At 48.5% G+C, this 16,357-nt stretch overlaps 1 protein-coding gene across 1 annotated transcript in view; it reads left to right on the top strand.

Moving 5' to 3' along the window:
* The window catches only part of Csmd2 (CUB and Sushi multiple domains 2), a 540,652-nt gene that overhangs the window by 216,139 nt on the left and 308,156 nt on the right, over positions 1–16,357 (top strand). The gene's annotated exons all lie outside the window — the stretch shown is intronic.

Raw genomic sequence — 16,357 nt, 5'->3', positions numbered from 1 at the left:
GAACTCCCGAATTCCATCAGCTAGAAATATCTCCCAACTTGGAAACTATTAAATTTGTTTTCTTCTACTCCTTGTAGAATTTTTAGAGTTTCATATCTTAAGCTGAAGTTTTTAATCTGTCCTGTACCAGGTGTGAGCTATAGATCGAGGTTTATTTTAGTTCCATTATTGAATTATCCCCCCACCTGTCCTCTCTGATTGGAAACAGCCCTTCACCAGAAACTAAGGTCACAGCTGGCCGTGGCTCTGTCTGGACATTCTCTTCTGTCTGATTTCTCTATTATTTCAGCTGTACCCTAGTTCTATGCTAATTTTTGTTTTCAGTGGTCAAAGACCTCCCTCGTCATCATTACATTTGATATATTTTATTGGCAATTATGCGTTTACTTTTCCGGAGGAGTTTGAGAGTCAGTATTTAAGACTTCCTCTAAAAGACATTCCACTGTGATTCTGATTGGAATTTGTAGTTTCATTTGGAGAAACTGATACATTCACCGTAGCGAATCTTCCTATCCAGAGTCATGACATACCTCATGTCGTATTAAGGATTTTTAACAAGACTTTTATAGTTTTGTCATGTGGTCCCATAAATTCCTTCTTAGGTTTATTCTTGGGCTTTTTTATGTTTATTTGTTTGTTTGTTGTACCAGGGATTGAACCCAGGGGCCTTAACCACTGAGCCACATCCCCAGCCCTTTTGTAATATTGTATTTAGATGCAGGCTCTTGCTGAGTTGCTTAGGGCCTCGATACGTTCCTGAGGTGGGCTTTAAACTCACAATCCTCCTGCCTCAGCCTCCGGAGCCGCTGGGATCACAGGTGTGCGCCCATCCTCCCAGTCTCCTGGGTATTTGCTATGGAATAGTTTTTCCTGTTATTGTGGATGGAACTGTGCTGTGGTGCATTTTCTAATTGCTGATTGCTCGTGAATAAAAACCAATCGATTTTTGTACATTTCTTTCTTCGCCCGCCATCTTGCTGAACTCCCTCATTAGCTCTAATAAGTCTAACGTTGATTATTTTAGATTTTCTGGCTTAGGCAATCATGTTTGCTGTAAGTAAAGTCACTTTGCTTCTTTCTCCCCAATTTGCATGCCCTTTCCTTTGCTTCCCTTTGGTTTGTTCAGCCAGCACCTCCGGAACGACAATAAAAGAGGAGTAAAAGGTTCGTCCACACCAAGATTTCTGCCTAAGAGGGACTGAGCAGAAAACAGCTTTCTTTCCCTGGATTCCTTATGACACAGCAATAAAAAAAAAAAAAAGCAACATGTCTAGAGACTTTTTATGCCCATTGGATATTAAATTGAGAAGCCATACATTTTCCATGTTATTTTTATTTTTATTTTTTTAATCTGGAGTGATTTGGAAAGGGCTGATGGGAACTGGATGGGAGACTGCCCCAGAAGGCCCCAGCTCTCCAGTGAGGCTCCCCATGATGATGTCCTGGGCCATTTCATACCCTGATCATTTCCACCTTATCTCATGAGCATTTGCTATGTTCTTGTAAACCCTTGCCTGCAAATATCCCATTAAGTGGATAGATCACAACTTACTTAACCACTTTCTCCTTCTGTGCACATTAGGGCTGTCTCTAGCCATTCGAGGTATAAATGTGGCTGTGGAGAACATTTTTGTATGTGATGCTCCTTTTCTCCCCCCCCCCCGCAACGAATTTATGATTATTTCTTTAGGAGCAATTCCCAGAATGAATGTTTTTTTTAAGACTCTTGATTCTCACTGCCAAATTGCTTCCTGAAAGCGCTCCATCACCTCCCAGCGCCACCGTCTGTGTGCACGCACATCTCCAGACGTGGACCTTTGAGAATTAAAGATCAGGAAGTCGGCTGCGGAGGAGGAGAGACCGTGGGCTTTGGAGTCGGGGAGTGGGGTTGGACTTCTGGTTCCTCCAGTGAAACACTGGCTCGTGTTTTTAGAACGTAGCTGTCCGAGCCTCAGTTTCCCTCTCTGTTAAATGGGTGACTAATTCCTCCTGTGCTCATGGTAAAGGCGGAAGGAGAACGCACTGCGGATGGCGTTCAGCACAAAGCAGTCATCAACAAGTGGAAGTCACCTCCCCTTTATTTGGACTCTTCGAGGTTTTTTATTTTCTAACCAGCTTTGGCCATTTCCCCCTGAAAAATCTGCTGCAATTAGGAATGACTTCTGCCCCTTTGCCGAGGTCCATCTGCCAAGGGGGAAACCCTTTCCCGAGGCTGGCTGCTGGCCCCAGCTGGAAGCCGGGAGGATTCTCCTGTGCAAAAATTTCCCTCGGGCTGCCTGTTGTGACCCACTCTCTGCAGGCGTCCCTGCGGCCAGACCTGTGTCCTGTGCCTGGGGAGAGGAAGGGGCAGCCAGCCAGGCATGCCCCAGGAACTCCGTGGTGGGGATCCCCAGAGAGGCCACTGGCTCCTCCCCAGCTCGCCAGCTGCATCCTCTCTTGTGTGGACCTTGCACAGAGAAGGGCAGGTGTCACCTGCTCCCGTCTCCTGATTGCCAAGTCCTGCTAGTTCTACCTCCTAAATGTCTTTCCGATTTCTCCATCTCTGTCCCACAGGGACACTGGCCTGTTCAGGTGCTCTCGCTCCTACAGCATGAGGCTGATCCTTCTACTCCCCAGATCTGCTCCCCCACGTCCAGCCTCTATTCTGGCCCATTCCCTGCCATGCTCTTTCCCTGCTGAGACCCCTTTGGTGGCTCCTGCCACCCCTAGGGGAACTGTCCAAACCCTTATTAGCACCAGGGTCTCCAGCTGGCTAACACTCTTTAGCAATGCTCCACTCCTGTGGGGTTTGGAGTTATAATGACGCTCGGTTTCCAAGTCACCGCTTCAGAACAAGAATGGTGTTCGCTAACACACGTGCACTCTTTCTAGGCACCTGGGGCTTGTGCTGAGCACTTGCTGTGCCTCATCTCTCTTGTCCCTTTTAGTAATCCCACGAGGCAGGTATTATTTTCATTTCCCCTTTTACAGATGAAGAAACCGACGTTCAGAGAGTTAACACAGCCTGCTCAAGGTGGCTCCCCTGGGAGTTCAGAGCCAAGTCTTTTGTCAGTAGATCCCATGCCTCAACCTCTCATCAGTCCCAATTTTTTCACGTGTATGATGTCTGAGAATATCTATTAAGCTGGTGATATCTTTATATACCTATCCCATAGGAAGTATGGGCATAGAATTCACAGCGGTAATTAGCCACTAATTATAAAACGGACCAGGGACTAGCATAAGAGATGGCCAGTTTTTCTCCTTCTAAGTCTCCAGGACTGGCCATTAGATTCCTGCCTTGTCCCCTGGCCCCCAGCATCCCACTTCCTGCCTGGGTTCCTGGTGATTTCCCAAGAGGGGCCTCTGCCTTGCTCTCTGCACTTTTCTCAGCCAACCCCATGCGCAGAGCGTGGTGGGCACTCGATAAAGTGCACTGAATTAAATTGGATTGGATTGAACCAAATTGAATTCAGAAGCAGATCTTGTGCAGTAGTGGCTGGGATTTCAGTTCATTGTCGTCCTAATCACCCTGTGGTAGATAACATTGCCTTTCCCTTAAGCCAGGCTGAGCACTTAGGTTTTTGAGGATAGTATATCTTTAGGGGTTTCTGTTCAGGCTGAGTAGCTTTTTCTGCATAGACCATTGCAAATAGATGTGAATCGTGTGTGCTCTTTGATTCCGTTTTCTGATATGTCTTGGAAGCCAGGCAATCTGGGCTTAAGAATCATCTGTACTACTTATACTGGTGCATGACCTTGGGCAAGTTACTTAACCTCTCTGAGTCTTTAGTTCTTTGTCTGTCTCTGTCCCATGAGGATATTGCAAGAATTCAAACAAGAAATTGAATACGAAACTCTTACCATGCGCAATGCATTGTCAGAGTGCCCAGGCGTGGGCGATAATTATCATAACTGCCCCTCTTTTTCTCTTTTTTTTTTTTTGATTTATGCTTAATTGCACAGGCAGAGGATGAGAAGCAGCAACAAGAAAGAAAAGACAGAGAGAAATCCGCAAGCAGGGTCTTCAAGGGTTCAGAGCAGGTCTCATTAGGTTGTCCATCTTCCCCAGAGTCCATGCCACCCCTCTCCCATCTCCCCACCAAACTGCCCTGAAGAAGGGGCACTTCCCAGTTTCTATGCCTGGAAAATTGGAAAACTGAGAGGCCATGAGCCCAGAGAAGCAGACAGGGGCCAGATTGTTTCTCTTTTATTCTGATGGCAATAGGGAGCCATTGAAAGCTGCATAGCACAGGAGTGATGTGACCAGCTTTGCATTTATGAAAGGCCTTGCTGGCTACTGTTAGAGAACCCGGTGGACAGGAGGGTGCGGCCAGGCAGGAGCCACTCATGGCTGCAGCACATGTGAGACATGGTGGGTCCAGATGAACACAGTTTCCCTGGAGACAGGGGGTTGGGGGAGAAAGGGATGAGAATCAAAGAGCATGGAAGTGACATCACTGGGCTAGTGACCCAAAGCAGAGGAAGAGGAAAGATGGTGGCTACTGGCTCGTGGCTTGAGTGGCTTGTGCACAGACTGGCAGGGGATGATGGCATGGTAGCTTCAGATGCCCACGGGGCACCCAAGTTGGAGAGAGGTTAGGATCTGAAGTCTGCAGAAGGTGTGGATTGTAAAAGATGTTTGGGATCCATCAGCATCAAATTGGGTGTAAGGACCCAGATGACAGCTGGAGGTGACGGGACAGGAGGTGGGTGTCAGGACACTCAAGGCCATGCTGGGACTTCCGGGAGCCCCGCTCCTGCAGAGTGTGGCCTGGCATTGACTGTGCTGATGCCCATTGTGTCGGGGAAGGGCCGAGGCCTTCCATCACCCACTGTGTCTGGTCCTGGAGGCCCCGCAGCTCTCTGCCTGGCCTTCCTGATTCCACACTGAAAGCCCATAATGAGGGAGGAAGGTGTTTGAGAGTAAGACATCCTGAGAATGAGGCCTTACTTTCCAGATCAGGGATCAGAAGGGTCCTTGATTATGGACCCTCCAAGTAGGTTTGAAGAGTCCCCGTAAGTACTAAGGGCTTCCGGCTTCTTGGCACTATGGAAACTGCTCTGAACTAAACAAATGGAAGTCTCTAGATTCCACTGTCATAGGATTCGACTTGGTAAATTAAGTGCATGACCCAGTCTACATTTTACATACTCACCCCAGGTCATCTTGCTGCAATAGGTCAGAGGTCACCTTCAAGAAACTTGACTCAGAAAAAGATACTAGCGAGGGCTCCAACACCTAACCATTTGTCATGCTATTGCCATTTCATTTGGTCCTCATGAGTCTCCAGCAGGGTACATGCATGATCATATGTGGTGCAAGAAATTATCTGAGACTCGGAGATATTTAGCAACTCGCCCAAGAATACACTGCTGGTTCACAGAATCAGAATTTGAAACCCAGGTCTGTCTGACACGCTGATACACCAACCCACCACCTACCGCCAGGAAAATGGCACCTGGTTGCAGATAGTTAAATATCCATCCTATGGAAGAGATTCCAGATAACCAGGTACCTATAGGAGACAAATCTTGTCTCAGTACAACAGCCCAATAAAAGAACTTCCTGAGTGTTAAGTTGGAGCTGGACAAACGCTAGTTAGAGAGTAGGGATTTAGGGAGTGGGCTGGCGCGTGGGACTCTGAGTCCTTTTGAAGCCTGTGGCGTGGGGAGTTTGGGCAAGCTGACCCCCGTGTCTGGTCCTCATGTTAGCCATCTTCTGTCATTGCCTTTGTGACCATGAAGTTCGCTGTCGTTCAGGGAGTGGGGGTTGAGAGCATTAGGGATCCTGACACTTTCTCCTTCACTGAGTCATTTCTTAACTCTGAGGCCACTGAGGAGATGTGTAGTGACTAGTACCCGATTTCCTTTATGGCGGAGTGAAGTGTGTGTCCAGTATTGACCCCTTTCATGGACCCAAGGCACTGAAAAAGAACCCTCCTCGAACCAAAGTTCAGAAGAGCAAATTTTGACTTGTGCCCTTCTTGCTAACGTCACCCCGATGCCTGCACCCACAAAGCAAGGCCATTCAAGAGAGAGGGAGGGAGATGTGTTTCCTCAAACACTCTAGTGCGGAGTCGTGCCCCGGGCAGCCTTAAAAACGTACGAAGTTACAGGCTGTGGCATCAAAGGCCTGTCCTTTGACGCTGTCTCATTAGACCGTCCATCTTCCCCAGAGTCAAGGCGAGTCCTGCAGACTCAATTACTTCTGGCCACCCTGCTCCCATCTCCCCACCAAACCTCTGCCACAGACCCGTGGATGTGTCGCCCACACTGGATTCCCAGCCGGCCACTCACAGCTGTTTCATCTTAGGTGAGCCATTTAACCTTTGGAGCCTGGTGCCCTGTTGGTGGGATCATAAATTGGCACAATCTTTTCTGAAGGTAATTTCACAGTGACGATTAAAACGTAAAATGTGCGCAGCGCTGTTAGGAATGTATATCAAGGGAACAGTTAGGGCTGACGTGGCGCTGTGTGTGCAGGGATGTTCACTGCAGTGTTATTTATTAGAGATGTTTATTGGCATTAATGAGTCAATAAACTGTGGTGCATGTGGCTGATAAAATGTGGCCATTAAAAATTATAATTTTGAAGAATATTCAAGGAAATTGGAAAGTGCTTAATGTGTGATGTGAAGTTAAAAAACCAGCATACAAGGCTGAAGATATAGTATCAAGTAAAATTTTTATTCATACATTTATATAATAGTCATAAAAAGGAAAAAAAGTCAAAATATATTAATACTCTTAGCTCCAAATGGGGTATTACTGTTTTTTGGGTTATTTTTTACTTTATATTCTTTTGTGTTTTCCATAATTTTTACAACAAGGCCATGTTATTTTCTGGGGACAGAAGAAATTAAAGTTAAAAAGTGGTTGTGTGTGTGGTCCAGGGATGGAACCTGGGGACTTGTGGGTGCTCAGCAGACACTCTGCACCTGAGACACACCCGCAGCTCCTTAAAATGGATTTTGAGAGTTCCCTCCACTTGCAGGGGAAGAGGAGACTTCCTAAGGGGTCTTCTTGAGGTGAGATCACCCCAACTCAGCACCTTGGTCTCCTGCCCCTCCTGTGGCTCTGTCCTCCCCGCCTCCCCCGTCCAGAATGACCTCCTCCACATTTTTCAAGATCCAATTCAAGCACCTCCACCTCTTCCCTGACTGCTCATGGCTTCCCGTCCTTTCCCCCTAGGATCACTTTGTGTAAACTTAATCAACTTATTCACTATCTGTCATCTCCATTTTCCGTTTCCCAAGATTTTGTGGCAATCCCAGAGAGGGAGGACCCAGTCTGTCTTAGAGAGCCCAGAAAGGCTTCACAGAGCAGAGTTCTCAAAGCATGAATAGGAGTTTCTCCTCGGGGCAAAAATGATCGGCATCCCACCCAGTTCAGGAACGAGTTACCAGACAGAAGGCTCTCATCACCTAATCCCATTACAAAGTGTGCCACACATGGGCCTGTGTCTCTCTCCACAGCCAGGGGAGTCCCTGGGGGCTTTGCACACACTGGGCATCCTGTCTACCATTCTGTCCCAGAGTATGAAGGTTTGAAAGGACCAGTTTGCAATCCCCTCTCTCCTTGTCTTCATGCAAATGGGGAAGAATTACATTCTTATTGTTGATTACCACTGGTTCCAATGATGACCCCAGAGATTCGGACAATACTTCATAAATAGTCTGTTGATCCAAACCAAACTGAAGAAACTGTTCACTGGGTGGACATTACAGGAGATTCTGCAGCATTTGAGCTTTGCTAGAGTATAAGAATCCCACCAAGAGGAGCTTCACTTCCCCTTTAAATGACATGCCACACCTCCAGAATGACACCTTGGAAATAAATCCTGTTTGAGTAATGTTTCTCTTGGACTCATAAACTCTTTATGGCCACCTTTCCTCATCTCCTAGACAGTGAGAAGGAAGAGAGAGCCGGAACTCCAGAGCAAGGGGTGGAGGATGCAGTCTCTTCCCCTATGTGGGTCACACACTTCATGCAAATAGCTTTAAAATGCAAATCCAATACTGACTACACATTAGCACCAAAAAAATTCTAGCTCTGTCCAAAGTGCTGAATCTGTGAGTTCAGATCTCTTAATCTCTGATTAGAGAGTAGGTGGTGTGGAAATGTGCTCATTCGGATGGAAGGCTTGAATGTATTAAAAGACCCAGTAATAGCCATCTGAGTGATAAGAATGCAAACACTGGAAGAAATAAAAACAGCAGCTTGGTGCCTCCCCCCAAATAAAAAGAGAAACCAGAAATTGGTAGACCTCATCTTTAACCCAGTGATGCAAAAAGGCAGTTGGGCCTCCAACACAATTGAGTACCTAAAAGACATAGACTACCTAAAAGACATAGACTACCTAAAAGACATAGACTACCTAAAAGACATTGTACTAGGACATTAGAAATAGAAAATCATAATCTTTGGTCTCCATGGGGTCACGGTCCGTGCTTCTCAACCACTGACCAGCTGTTGACCGTGAGCAATATACTTAACTTTTTAAGCCTCAGATTTCTCATTTAAAAATTTGGGATAATGGGATCTCATGGGATAATTGTGCAGATTAAATAAGGTAACGCTCGAAAGACACTTTGCATAGAATTTAATATATTGAAAGCTCTCAGCGATTGTTACATATTAGCATTAGGTGTGATGGACGGTGCCGAGTTTATCTCATTAATTCATTTATTTTATACCAGGCTTGTTGAGTAGGTCCTAATATCTCTTTTACATGGGTGAGGAAAATGTAGCTCAGAAGAATAGGGTTAGGGAACCTGCCCAAGTTCGTATGGTCAATGGGTCTCTACAGAATTCAAAGCCAGTTGTTTCCTTACCTAAAACCAGTGTTTGTGATTATGCTGGTGCTGGTTAGAGACAGACTGACAGCAACTCTTACATCCAAGGAAGTAAGGCAGTTTGAGAAGATAAAGTCTAAGGGCCCCAGGTGGGCATAGGAGTCGGGTGCTTGGGTGAATTTTAGGTAGGGGATACTTGTGGATAAATAGAAAGAAGGAGGATAGATTCCAAACCTCAGGAGAATGGAGCCAAACCTAGTCATCCAGAGTTCCACCTGCCTCCAACCCAAGGAAGAACAAGAACAGGGGCCAGAGATTAGAGCTGATGGATAAGGAGGAGACAGAGGGGCCACATTTAGGTGGGGTGGTTGACTAGGCTAAATCTCATGCCACCTTAGATGGGTGAGGGGCCCTGGGACATGGCAAGATGACCTGAAAATGGGCTAAGCAAAGGCTGGACCAAAGCTGGCCTCCCAGGAGCCAGAGTCCCCCACACTCCTTTTGGAACGCCCAGGTGGGAGAACCAGCGGCTATTGGAGTCTGTGCCCCGTGGAGCAGGGCCGGTGGGGGTTCTGAGTGAGTGACAACATGCTGCCACCTTGGTGGTAAGAATGTGCTTTTTGTTTGAGTCCAAAAGCCTGTGATTCAGCCCTACAGAGTTGTATAAATATATATTCTCTTTTTTCCTCCCAGTAGGGAACATGGGGCTACATGGCACTGCTCCCCAGGGCTGTCCCATAAACAATGGCAGCTGTTAGGATTCCCTTGATTGAAATTGGAAAGGTCACATCTCAATAGTGTCTGCGGGGCTTGCTTTTTCCGTTTGTGACAATCCAGTGCTGTCCTGAGGCTTCCTTAAGGTACCCTTCCAGCTTTGACCTTCCATGGTATCTTTCAAACACAGGGTCCGGGCGGCCATCAATGGATCAATGAGGACCGTTCACAGAGCTGAGCTCCCTGGGCCTCTGTCTGCTGCTTTCAGCCCTTGCTGCCACTGTCAGATCCGTGGGGGGCACAGGTGGCTGTGCTGTGACATAACAATGGCTTCTGTGCAAGGCTTTGCTCAGTGCTTCTCCTCCATGCTGGGGAGGTCAGTGGCAGCTGTGCCCAACACACCAGCAGCTCTGGGGAGGCCCATGTTGCCTTCTGATAACGGTCAGCAGGGGTCTCTGGAAGGGCCCGCCCCGAACTGAGTTCAGATCTCTCCCCAATCGCTGGGAAGAGTGGTTGCTCCCATCCCATGTCCGTGGAGCCCCTGGGTCACCTCTGCTGTGAGTGAAGGGGAAGCATGTGCTGTGTCTGAGGAAACAGAGCAGCGGTTTCAAGTCGTGACACCATGGCTCACAGGATGGCTTCTGGCTTTGGAGTCCAGGGCTGAACAAATGCATGGGATGGAATGTTCTGGAAGCAACTCTCAGGTACCCTTTTCTCTGCTTATTAATCAGTACACATGGTCCCACTAGCCCTTCTAGCTCTGGTGTCTCTGGTGACTCCATTTCTACATCTCTTATTTAAATTATCAAGCAGGAGAATCAGACCCACTTTGTCTTTAGTCAAGGGTCTGCTCTTCCTGCAGTCAGCTGGTGAGTGGCTCGGCAGGCGCCAGCCTGGCCAACAAGGCCCTTACCCTTGTGATAGGGTAGGCGAGCAGAGCAGTCCCCAGAAGAGGGCAGGCAGCCCAAGCTGTACCTCTAAGTTGGTTTCACCTCTGTCTCTCTTCTCACTGGTCTCCCTCAGGAGGCAATGGGGGAAATCACTCTTTTCAACCAGCTCCTTAAGCTAAACCAAATTACGCAGACCAAAGGCCCTGGCACGCTGTGGAGAGAACTCGAGAGTAATTCCATTTGTCCTCACCACTCCAGTATTGTCTGTCTGGCTTGCAGTCTGCAAAAAGGGAGCTCAGTAAATACCAGGGATTACTGTGATTATTATGAATCCTCTAAGTAGCTAAATTCCCCAAATTCTCAGAGTTGTAATGCCTTGGGATTTGGAGATGTAATTAAGAACAGATGAGCCTCCGAGAGGTTGATGGTGATGATCTGGGATCGCATCAAACGGCACGGAGAATGTTGATGTGAGTTCGGGCCTTGGGCGCCCCCTGGTGGCGGTGGAGTGAGGACTAGAGGTGGGGTAGTCAGAGGCCCAGGTGTCCTCCGCCTTCCAGGCTCCAGGGACTTGGGAGGCCACCCAGGAGCCCACTCAGCAGGCTGTCGAGAGGCAAAGCTGTGCGTCAAGGCCACTTGTGACAGCTCTGCGCTGTTTCAGGAGGGAAGGAAACCGGCCAAGTCTGACCCATCTCCTCTTGGCAGCCACCTACCTTCCGCCCCCACGTGGGTCTTGCCAGCAGAGGGCTGTGCTGCAGCGTTGGGTCACCCCCGCACCCCCCCACCCCCACCTTCCTTAGTTTCTACTCATTTTCCAATGTTTTCCTCTGACTTTAGAGCTTACTGGAAGGAGCGGAAATACCAACAAAGCAATAGTACGTTTTATTTGATCTATCCACAGCAGCGACCTGAATCTATATGATCTGTCAGGCCAAGAATGTTTTGACCTTCTGAAAGGAAATGAATGCTCTCCCAATCAGAGCCAAGCAAGCGGCTGAGACCCAGCCACAAGCAGGAGTCTGGGGCCTGGGGAGTTCCTGGGCATTCAGTCTCCATCAAAATATGACTTGAAGCTCATGATTTAGGGCAGCATGGGAGGGAAGGAGCCCCCATACTTACCATGAGAAGCAGTAGTCTGAGGGTGCTGTAGCCAGAATGCCCAATGTCTGCTACTTGGTTGGCTGTGCGGCCTCAGACGAGTTGCTTAGCCTCTCTGTGCCACCATTGTCTCACCTTTGTGCTAGATGTGATAACAGAATCTTTCTCATGGGGTCACTACATTAGATGAATTAGTCATGTGAGGTACTTAGAGCTGTCTGTCATGCCATAGGTGCTCAGAGTGGTATCTTGTCCCCAGGTATTGCTTAGGTTCTTTCTGCTACATCTCCTTGTTTTATCCTCACAGAAGCCTGGGAAGCAGGTTTTTTTGATTCTATTATGCAGAAGATACTGAGTTTCTGATGTTTATTGAATCGCTCAGGGTCACATGGCTAGAAATCAGCAGGGGCAGATTCCTTAGTAGAGATCTCTGACTGCAAATCCTGTATTCTTTCTTATTTTCCCCTGTGACACTTCCCCTCATGGTCAGCCCTGCTGCCACCATCATGGCCCATCCCTACCTGTCCCCCAAGGACCCCTGGAGCCCACGGGAGTTTTGGTGGCTCTGGAATCTCAGCATGGCTTCCTATCTGTGACAACCTGAACAAGTTCCTTGATCTCTCTGAGCTTCGATTCCTTTGGTTTCTGTAAATTGGCCCAAGAAACTAAGAAAGGGAACACGACGCTGAGTGTCAGGATCCCGGTGGCACAAGCAGGCCGAGTGCCGCCAGGGGCTGCCCTGTACCCACACCCAGGCCTTGGGCTTCTCTGGGTGACCATAAATAATTCACAGAATGTCAATGCCAGACGAGGCCACTCTGTGACCATGATAGATGAAGACAAAAACAAGACCACTTCCAAATCATGTCTGAACCCAGACAAAACAAGAACATCATCCAAAACACAAAAATACCCAGCCGCCCCTCCCTTTCCATTCCGACTGACATCACAGAAGGCTGTTCCTCTGCCCGTTGTGACTCTAGTCCTGTTGGATCCCCCACCCCACCTTCTAGATTGAACGCACTAAATTCCCATTTGTAGGATCGGACCTGCCATCGGGGCCGCCAATCCCCACCAAAGCCCTGCTTCCTTGAACCCGTCCCCAAACCACCTGACACGCCCTGGTCCTGACCCACAGTGAGTTCTTCCCGGTGCTTTCCTTAGTGGGACACTCAGCGTTCCCTGTGTCCTTGGGACCCCCCCTCACTGCCACCAGCCAATAAACCTCCATTTGTTTGGCTCCAGGTGGGTTCCTGGTGTTCTTTGGCTGGGGAGCGGGGGACATTGACTTTGCCTCCAAAATGAAACGTTAGGATATCTAGAAGACACTTCCAAGTGGGGCCTGCTACGTAGCAAGTGCCCAGTGCATTTGAGTAATTAGCATTTATATTTATTTCAAAACCCACCTTCCCCTGTGGGCAGAGCTGAACTGTCCCTGAGCAGCCTGTGTCATCTTTGAAGTCCTCGCAGACACCCTCTGATGCTCACCTTGGCATCACCCCCCTCTGCCTTCCTCGGACCTTTGCCCCTCCTTGCGGACCTCAAACCTATGAAAGCACCTTTTACCCAGGACCCACGGGTCTGCCCTGTCCCATGGAGGGCATCCTCGAAGGATGCTCCGGCAACACAGAGGAGTGGTGCAGGCTAACAGTGGCCGGATCCTCTCTGCAGTGGCCCCCTCCCGGCTCCCTGGCAGAGCAGGGGGTCTGCAAATGGAAACTCCCTCGCCCCCTGGCCAGCTGCATTGGCGGGGGTCCGTCCCAGGGACCCCAGGGTCCTTCCAAGCCCATGGCTGCTAATTGCAGATAATGCATTAAAAATACAGATCCGCATCTGTTCGCTTGAACACGGGTGTTGGGGAATTTCTGTGATTTGTAATAACAGGGTTTGAGGAGAGCAAAGTGCTCGTTGTGCCTGGGAGCCAGGCGCTGCTGCCAGCCAGGAGCTGGAGGCGTGGTTTGGGGTGAGCATCAAACTCCTGGGCTCCAGCCAAGCCTTTCTGCACAGGCACCAAGAGGCGGGTCCAGGAATTTCACTGGAAACACCTAACTAGGTAACCAGTGGAGCATAGAACAGGGTCCAGTCCAGGGAGGACTCAGGCCCCAGTCTGGTGTTTGCAAAGAGTTCCTGACAGGAGGGGGACCGGCCTCTGCCAGGCAAAGGTCAGGAGGAAAAAGCGTCTCTCCGTGGGTCAAGTGTCCATTTCCCAGCAACCATGAGAGTCCAGTTCCTTGTCTGCAACATAGGGTGTTCAAATTAACTGATGGCTGGGGTGTAGCTCAATGGTAGAGCATTTGCCTAGGATGGGCGAGGCCCTGGGTTTGATCCCCAGTAACTCACAAACAAAGCAGCAAATAAAAGTACCTGCCTCTTAGTTTTATTTTTTTTTAAATTAAGGTAGTTATATTAAATTGCTTCCAACAGAGTGGGGCACAGCATAGTAGGCACTCAAGGAAAGTTTGCTATTGTATAAATTATGATTTTACTCTGTGAAATATTCCATTAGATTCTAGGATACTGAGATGATTGAAGGCGAGGTTCTTGCCCTCCTCCACCAGCTGCAGAGACAGTCAGTGGTCACCATGTGCTTCACATTGACCTTATGTGTGGACTTACAGATATTTGGTTTTACATAACCTGTTGAGAGGGCACAGGCTGGGGTGGGAAGGTCAAAGAGCTTCCTGGACAAAGGGATACTTGAAACCTGAGCATAGACAGGATAATCTTGGCCTGAAATAGCATATGCAAAGGCCGTGGGGCTCTAGGAGGGAACAGAGAGTGTCTCTGGAGGAAATACAATATAGCTAGACTTTGGGGTGGGGGTATTAGGCATCTACTTCCATGTCACAAGTTGCCACAAAACTTAGTGGCATGAAACAACATTTCTTATCTCATATCTTCTGTGAGCCAGCCATTGGGTGTGGCTTAGTTGGGTTCTCTGGCTTTGAATTTCTCCTAAGGCTGCACACGTTCAAGGTGTCCACCAGGGCTGTGGTCACTTAACAGGTGAAAGGATTGCTTCCAACCTCACCCACACAATTGTTTGCATGGATTAACCCCTCTGTGCTGTTGATTGGGGAACACCCTCAGTTCCCTCCCGTGGGGCAGCTTTTAGCTCAGCTGTATGAGGGCAAGCCTGAGAGAGAGGATGAGACAGAGGTCATAGCCCTTCGTGACCTAATATCAGAGGTGACATCCTTTCCCAGCACATTTGTTGTGTTCTGTCCCCTAGAAACAAGTTGCTATGTCCAGCCCAAACAGAGACAGAGGACTGCATGGGCATGGATACCGGAGAATGGGGCCCATTTCGTTATTTTTTAATCTGCCCACCACCACCTGCACCCTGGTTCTCAATGATAGTGGTCCCTTCCACCTACAACTCACCTTCACTCCTTCCCAAGGCCTCTAGAGATCTCATTTCTTGACAGCATCAAATGAAAGTCCAGACTTTCAACATTGAATCAGGTCCAGATGTGATGAAGCTCTTGGATGTGCCTCCTTAAGTGGGGGCTCCAGAAAACTCTCTCTCTGGATTTGGTGACTTGGCAACCAGAGATACATTACCTGTCTTCAGGTACTCAACCTACAGTCGTAGGACAGACAGAGGGTAATGGGTATTGGCACTCCTGGCCACAAAGGGGAAAATGTGATTCACGAAGTCATTGGTCCATAACAATTTTGAAATCCAGCCAGAAAAGTGTTGTAAGTTTCTTGATGAGGTTTTTCAAAGCCAGGGACTAATTCTCTGTGACTTTTAATTCCACTTTATAAGCTCTGGTTCCCTCCCTCTGAGTTGCCCTTCCCTTCTCATGAAAGGAAGCACGTGTTTGAAGCTGACATGGTTCCTTAGTCGGCTTCCTTCCAGGACTCCTGTGTCCGACGCCCCTTTTCATCTTGTGCTCTCTCCCTCTGTTCCTTTCGATCTCAGCCTGCAGTGTTTCTTCTGCTGATGGTTTTCTCTAAAACATTGTTGGTCTCCTGTAAACCTCATTGAGAGTCCCACTCTGCACAAGGCACACCCACAAATTTGTTTAGATCACGCTCTTTCCCCACCTAGGCCTCCTGTTACGGGGACCAGGAGAGAGCTCTTTTTCTCCCCAGCCTCCCTAGGGTTTGATCATGAAGAATTGCTCAGGCCCACCTTGATCTCTTTAGAGAGTCCTTCGTGTGGCAGACAACACACGACGGTCCTTTGATCTTCCTGCAAACCTCAACCAAAGGCTGCACAGTCACACCTTCGGCTCTGTCTTCGGACTGCTTCTTATCAGCATCAGAGCCATTTCTTCATTTTAGCATCCTTTGCTATCTCGGGGGACTGAGAGCTTTCAAAACTAGCAAATCCTGGCGTCTTTCTGCCGGACAGCGATTCTTGTCTTCTCACATCAACACCCAGAAGAAATCTACTTTGCTCGGGTTCTGTCGCTAGATTCCTAAGTGTGTCCGGCCCATGTTTCTCCGAGTGCAGACAACATTGTCACCAAGCTTCCTGACCACATAGCAAGGACCCTGTTCCTCCGGTTTCCAATGACATGTTCTTCATTGCCTTTGAGCCTCCACCAGAAGCATCTTCAAAGTTGGGATTTCTGTGAGCGATGCCTTTGAGGAAAGGGGGGATTTCTCAAACCTCAAGGTACCCCAGCCTCTGCCTGTGACCTCCTCCCAAAGCCATCTCCCATTTTTAGGTGTCTATCATGACGCTATCTTTCTCTCGATACCAAAGTCTACGTGCACCCCCTCTTCCAGTTTGTAACAAATCCCACCAAGCCTTAGTGGTGACATGAGACAACGTGGCTTGGTTTCTGTGTGTTGGGAATGAGGTGCATCTTAGTTGAGTCTGTGACACGGCTGTGGCCCAGGTGTCCCCTGGGGCTGTGGGAA

This window comes from Urocitellus parryii, chromosome 11, assembly GCF_045843805.1.
Source record: "Urocitellus parryii isolate mUroPar1 chromosome 11, mUroPar1.hap1, whole genome shotgun sequence".
NCBI classification, from domain to species: Eukaryota; Metazoa; Chordata; class Mammalia; order Rodentia; family Sciuridae; genus Urocitellus; species Urocitellus parryii.
The sequence above is the reverse complement of the archived record's forward strand: the minus strand, read 5'-3'. Positions and strand labels throughout refer to the sequence as shown.